The sequence below is a fragment of the Halichoerus grypus genome, chromosome 6 (assembly GCF_964656455.1).
Source record: "Halichoerus grypus chromosome 6, mHalGry1.hap1.1, whole genome shotgun sequence".
NCBI classification, from domain to species: Eukaryota; Metazoa; Chordata; class Mammalia; order Carnivora; family Phocidae; genus Halichoerus; species Halichoerus grypus.
The window spans coordinates 104,644,441-104,651,891 of NC_135717.1; the positions used below are offsets into that span (position 1 = coordinate 104,644,441).

The window sequence follows — 7,451 nt, forward strand, 5'->3', positions numbered from 1 at the left end:
TTTAAAGATTATTTATTTATTTATTTGAGAGAGCATGAAAGGGGGGAGGGTCAGAGGGAGAAGCAGACTCACCGCTGAGCAGGGAGCCTGATGCAGGGCTTGATCCCAGGACCCCAGGATCATGACCTGAGCCGAAGCCAGACACTTGACTAAGCCACCCAGGTGCCCCTTATCACTAATGTTTTAAAACCAGTATCAATGTGATATATCCCAGCCTCTGAGTCTATATCAAATGCTTGTTTTAAACAAGTTTTGGTTTCCATGTGTATGTATTTCTATCCTAGTCATTAGATTTTATTTTCTTTTATTTAACTCAGTAGGATCATGAGCATGCTTTTGACCAAATATTTTGCTGCTAATTCTCTTAAATTGACTAGACTTCAATTTAGAATCTTAGAAAAAAATTTAAATCTTTAAACAGTTGTTCTTTTTATCATCTTTAATATTCTTGTTTCTAACACTGTATCTTGTGATTCTTCGTATTTTTCTAGTTTTTGGGTGATGTGACAGTATTAAAATCTTTTATGAAGGTTCTGGTGATCCTAAATATTGTTTGGGGGTGTTTTGACCTATTTAGAATGGCTCTTTGCGCTAGAGAGCATGTTTATCCCCAGGGTAACTCTGCTATAGAATTGCCCTGTGTGAACGCATCTAAACTTCCCACTTGCCAGATCTCTTATTACATGAACACACTGAAGCAGCATGTAACCAAAAAGCAGTGAGGAAGATTGCATTGTTCTTGACTTGCTTGAATTAAGACATTTTATTCATCTAGCGTTTTCTACAGATTGTTTGTCGGTAATATCCTGAACGAGGATTTTGCAACAACAGTTGCTTGCAGGTGTGTTCCTTCTCAGTATGTTTGCTGTGGTGAGAAACACCTTAATCACTTTGTTTAATAGGACATTATACTTTCAGATAAAATTTTACTTTATACTTCAGCTTTCTTAGGTGTATGGCTTTACTAAATATAGCAGTGTAGTCCTTTTTGATATTTCTTTCTTTCTTTCTTTCTTTCTTTCTTTCTTTCTTTCTTTCGTTCTTTTTAGATTTTATTTATTTATTTGACAGAGAGAGACACAGCGAGAGAGGGAACACAAGCAGGGGGAGTGGGAGAGGGAGGAGCAGGCTTCCCGCTGAGCAGGGAGCCTGATGCGGGGCTCCATCCCAGGACCCTGGGATAATGACCTGAGCCGAAGGCAGACGCTTAACCGACTGAGCCACCCAGGCACCCCTCCTTTTTGATATTTAAAGATGAACTATCAGGTCATTGTATTTAAACTTACAGTATACATTTTCAATGTTTCCATTTATTCATACTCCATTTATGTGATTGACAACAGAATATTTAGGTCATTTGCTTGATCTCTCCAGGGTTGGGTCATTCTCAAAAGCCTGAGATCGAGATCTGAGCCGAAACCAAGAGTCGAATGCTTAACTGACTGCACCACCAAGGTGCCCCACCATTTCAGTTTTTTTTTTAATGCAAGTATATATTTACACAGAAATGAGAAGGAGTCACTTAAAGTAAAAAATAAGCAGGGCATGTTCTGTTTGGTGGTTGTCAACACTTGAACTTGACTATGTGATGTTTGTTGAAACTAGACAATTGTGATGAATGTAGTATTTTTATGTACCTTGGCCTCTAGGAGGCAGCATGATCTAGTAAAATTTCTGCATCCTGAATAAAGAACCTGGGTCCTTTGTCATTTTAAGAACTTTTCAGTATCAAAAAGTTTGCTCCCTGATTCATAAAGTTACACTGGGAACAAGTTAACAACTGATAGTCACAGACTCTTAGAGAAGGAGATTTTGTGATTGTGTTGTTCTCTTTTGTGAGTTGTTAAAAAGGAAAAAGAATTATTGTTGATTGCCAGAGTAGTAGCTTAGTGATTGAGAAAGCAAAGGAATTAATAACTTTAATGGATGAGTACTTTCCCATTTGCAGATCACAGTTTTCTTATGGAAATGTTCTGTGAGCATTACCATCATTAATAGTTTGGGACTCTTATTTCTAGCTGGTGTTTTTGCTAAAATACTATGTTAAGTGTTTAAGTATAATTTGATTAAAATTACTGGCAAATGTTATGGCTCTCTTATAGCTATTAAACACTATTTAAAATTGGCTGAAATTCAAGAACTACATTATGTCAGTATTTTCATTGTAATTATACTTTTGGGTGTGATCAAAATGTACTCATGACATACAACTACTGCTGGCTTCAGGAGAACAGGAATTGTGCATGTGTTGTCAGGGGACAGTGGGTGAACAGCCATCCTTGACCTATTTTTCTTTTCCTGTTTTCATGGCCCCTGAATAATTGCTATTTAGTGACTTGGATGACAATAGTATAGTAAAGGAATAATACCCGTTGGTTTTCCTGGAATTGCTACTTTTAGGAGAATGTATTCTGCTCAAAGCTCAGAAGTTGGTTCAGGAGGCAAAGGAACTGGTGGGAAGATTTATTTATAACCTTACTTATGAGGTTGATACTGTTATTTTCTTTAATTTAATTTTGGATCTCTTTCAACCCAAACCTCAAAGTTCAGGTCATGCTCTTTTGACCTTGAATGTACTTAATCCATAAAGAATTAACCAAATACTGAAAGAATTGATAAATGTGAAAGAAAATTAGAGTACCATATATTCTAAAGAAGTCTAGTAGTTGTTTTTCCACAAAAGGATGCAGTCTTTAAAAATGGAAGTCAAAAAAAAAATAAAATAATTTTATAAAAATGGAAGTCTGAACATAAAATCTGGCATTTTCTCTTTTGAATGGTCTGAGGCTTCCATCTCCCTTTTTGTATTTGAGACACAAAGGTCTTCAGTCACCTAATGAGCTGGGCTTCTTTTTGCATTTTTTTAAAAATGTTCATTTAATGTTTGTTGTTTCTGCATTCACAGGGTGATACTTGGGACAAAATGGAAATGGGAGAACTTGAACTGGTATAACCTGTTCTGACTTCTGTTATGAGCAGGCATGTACTTGAAGGAATTAAAGCATCTGTAAATTTTTAGATTTTAAGAAACAAAATAGAGTTTCTAGTCTCAATTTTTCATGTATTCTGCATTATGTCACTATAAAGTTACTTATAGGGGGGCACCTGGGTGGCTCAGTCATTAGGCAGCTGCCTTCGGCTCAGGTCATGATCCCAGAGTCCTGGGATCAAGTCCCACATTGGGCTCCTTGCTCAGTGGGAAGCCTGCTTCTCCCTCTCCCACCCCCCCTGCTTGTGTTCCTGCTCTCGCTGTCTCTGTCTCTGTCAAATAAATAAATAAAATCTTTAAAAAAAAAATAAATAAAAATAAAGTTACTTATAGGAAAACATAGTTTCTACCAAAAAAAAAGTGTCTCTTAAAGTATTCTATTTCAACATTGTTTAGTTTCTTGTTTTTCTTTTAACTAGAGATCAGAGTTGTTTTTTTTTTGTTTTTTTTTTAAGATTTTATTTATTTATTAGGGAGAGAAGGAGGGAAGGGCAGAGGAAGAATGAGAGGGAGAAGTAGGCTACCTGCTGGGCAGGGAGCCCGATGAGGGACTCGATCCCAGGACCCCAAGATCATGACCTGAGCCGAAGGCAGACACTTGACCAATTGAGGCACCCAGGCGCCCTAGAAATCAGAGTTATATGGAGGAGAATCATTGTGAAACATTTTGTATTTTAGCCTAAGTGTATCTAGGGTTATTTTTGTCCATTAACTTAATTCAGGACTGTTACACCTGAAATAATAATGCTTAAAAGATGTCCTAGTCCCCGGGCACCTGGGTGGCTCAGCTGTTAAGCGTCTGCCTTCGGCTCAGGTAATGATCCCAGGGTCCTGGGATTGAGCCCCGCATCGGGCTCCCTGCTCGGCGGGAAGCCTGCTTCTCCCTCTTCCACTCCCCCTGCTTGTGTTCCCTCTCTCACTGTGTCTCTGTCAAATAAATAAATAAAATCTTTTAAAAAAAATTCTTAAAAAAAAAAAAGATGTCCTAGTCCTCTTAAGATGGGGAATTGTAGTAACAAAATAATTTTTTTTGCCATTTATAACTGTCCTCATTTCAAAACTAGTCTATCCAGTGCATGCTACAAGTATACATTATAAATATATTATAGTGTTGGTAGAGTGTGGGGTGAAATTTCTAATATCTAATTGCTAGGATCTTTTGTAAGAAAACATAGGCTGTGCTTGGTTTGTCAAATATGGAAAAAAATGTACTGTTAGAGCATTAAGTGTGCTTCAAGGATATCTTCAAGGGACCCAGCCCTCCAGGGTTGTGTTTTGTGGGTATGTGTTTATGTGTGAGTATATGTACATGTATGTGGGATGGGCTGTTTTCATTAAAACAGTCAGCTTATTAGACATTATTTAAAATACTATATTGTTGGGGCAATATAGTTGTTGTTAAGCATCTGCCTTCGGTTCAGGTCATGATCCCAGGGTTCTGGGATCCAGCCCTGCATCGGGCTCCCTGCTCCGCGGGAAGCCTGCTTCTCCCTCTCCCACTCCCCCTGCTTGTGTTCCCTCTCTCGTGTCTTTCTCTGTGAAATAAATAAATAAAATCTTAAAAAAAAATAAAATAAAATACTACATTGTTATTTGTGCCCAGAACATATAGCATATATGGATAGAATGCAAATTTCAGTGGAAACCAAAGTCCTAGGGCTTAAAGGGACCTTGGAGAGTATCCACTGCTTCCATCGTCCATCTCTGCTCCCAGGAGCTGGGGTGAAGACTTCTGCTTTTAAAACTGAATAATCAAATGATTAATAATTAAATTCAGTAAGGACAGGATTGCTTTCCTTCCTGTTAGATAATAACATTTCCTCATTAAAAATTTTTTTAACTCAAAATTTCTTTTAACCTTTATCACTTCCTGCCATTTATCTGTTTGGGAGTACAAACTGAATTCACAGTGAAATCTGTATAGATATATATGAATGCAAATTAATGGGAAAAACGCAAACAGCCCATTTTTTTGCTGGCCTTGTTTACTTGTGGCTGTGATTTTCTTTCATTCTTTTTCTAATAGGTATAATATAGTTACATTTTCTGGTAATAAGAGTCCCCTGTGTGTGATAGAACTGAACTTAGTTGGTAAATCAATATTTTATCCACAGGAACATATTTTGCAAAGAGCGTCATGAATTTCAAGTGCTCCATAACCCAGACAATTACTATAGCCAGTGATCTGGTCTGGTGTTTGTTCTTGGCAATGAAGCCCAGAGAGATTTAATGACTACATTAAGGTCATCCAACAAAGATGGGTAGGATTAGGGTTCTGTCATGTGGCTTCTGACTTTATGTTCGTTATTCTAGATTTAACAACAGTACTTCACAGGCATAACTGAATTTGGAGGGAGCTTTGTTTGTTTGGGAAGTATTCACATATTTGGCATATAATCCCCATGTTTACAGATGAGAAATCAAGCTCATAGAGTTCAAGGGATTTGCCTAAAGTTTTCTAAACTTTATTATTTAGAGAAGAAGCCAAGTCTTGTGCTGAAATTGCTGGTCCTTTCTTCATTTCCCTCCTACCAATAGCCAGTTATATGATCAACAGGAATGATGAAATCTCTTTTGAGTCACCAATTCATTAAAATTAAGTTTTCAAGGCTTTAGATACAGGAAGAGCTGGGCCAGCCAGTAGCTGTTTGAAAGAGATTTGGTTGGTAAATTGTAGTTGTTTGGGGATGTTTGACTATTGCTATTATAAAGATCACAAACAAAATTAAAAAGTTTTTTTTTAAGGTTTTATCTTATTTTTTTAAAAGGATTTTATTTATTTTAGAGAGGGAGAGACAGAGCGGGGAGAGGGGCAGAGGGAGAGGGAGAGAGAGAATCCCAAGCAAACTCTGCTCTGAGCACAGAGCCTGACTCAGGGCTTGATCTCATGACCCTGAGATCATGACCTGAGCCGAAATCAAGTTGCACGTTTAACCAACTGAGCCACCCAGGCACCCTGCTTTTATGTTAATTTTTAAATTGTGTGTCCTTCAACAACAACAAAAAAACGTGGAAAAAGCAAGCATGCATTTAAAAATCTAGAAGTATTTTCAAGGAAAATAGATACTTGTTTTGAAATAGAGTATCAGATCAATATGAAAAATTAAAACATTGGTTATACAGCTGACTCAATTTAAAGTGTCTTATTTATTCCTGAAATATTTTCCTGCTGTAATTTTTCTGTTCTTTGAAGTTCTCAATTTGATATTTAAAAGTTTTTATTTTTGAAAAAAATTCTGGTTAAAAACTAGATTATTGCACCTATTGTGTCTGAATACAGATGTTCAGATTGTTGCTGGGACTTAAAAGGCCTAAGGCTGGGTACAGGTTACTGGACCTGGTCTGTTGTGTGAAAATTCATTGAGCATGGTATGTGCACTTTTCTCTCTGTATATTACACTTCCATTAAAAATGGGCATAAATAAAACCCCTGTGGAGCAAATACGTTTCTTGAATGGCTAATCTTAACTTTAAAAATTTGATTGTTGTCATTAGGTGGAATCATTATTTTGCAGCTTTACCCAGCTCTCTTTGTAACATTTGAAGATTTACCTTTCCACAAAACTTGTATTGAAAATGTCATAATAATATAGCAGTAAGTGTTATTTATAACAGTATGATGCAGTGATATAGGAGCTGCTGGGAAGAAGCCATGAGATCCTTCCAGGCCAGTTTATGAAGTAAAAATGGACATTGGAACTGGATTTGTGAAGGCTTAGTAAGAGGTTATCAAACAAGGAGTAAGGGAGGTAGGTATACTCTGGGTGAAAGAGGGAACACCTACCTGATAGGAGCTGAGAAGCATTCTGACCCCAGGCTCTCATAATACTTTGTATAAATCTTCGTTAGAGTATTTTTTCACATTATGCTGTAATCTTATTTATTTCATAATTGTGCTAGGAGTCTGGGCATTTGCAGGCAATGAATGACTGGGTCTTCTTTATCTTCCTCAATGCCTGGTATATAATAGGTAGCCAATAAATGCTTACTGAATGAGTGAAGGTATGCAAGACCATATGTTAGAAACATCTAAGAATTTAGTGGGGCTCCAGAATAAGGCTTAGTATGGGCATTGCTAAGAGATAAAGCTGGATATAGATAATATCCTTATCCACATCATAAGCTTTTTATGCAAGGCTGAAGGGTTTGGATTTACCCTGTAAGGAGTTGTAGTGCCATTGAGGATATCTGAGAGGGGAGTAGGTAATGTGATCAGACTTATAATTTAGAAAGATAACAGTTTTAAGCCATGCAGAACATAGACTGGAGGAGCTGTATCAAAAGTTGAAGGCTGGGCGCCTGGGTGGCTCAGTCGTTAAGTGTCTGCCTTCGGCTCAGGTCATGATCCCAGGGTCCTGGGATCGAGCCCCGCATCGGGCTCCCTGCTCCGCGGGAAGCCTGCTTCTCCCTCTCCCACTCCCCCTGCTTGTGTTCCCTCTCTCTCTGTCAAATAAATAAATAA

General features: G+C 37.6%; 1 protein-coding gene across 2 annotated transcripts in view; it reads left to right on the forward strand.

The window, feature by feature from the left end:
* The window catches only part of FGD4 (FYVE, RhoGEF and PH domain containing 4), a 211,653-nt gene that overhangs the window by 41,236 nt on the left and 162,966 nt on the right, over positions 1–7,451 (forward strand). The gene's annotated exons all lie outside the window — the stretch shown is intronic.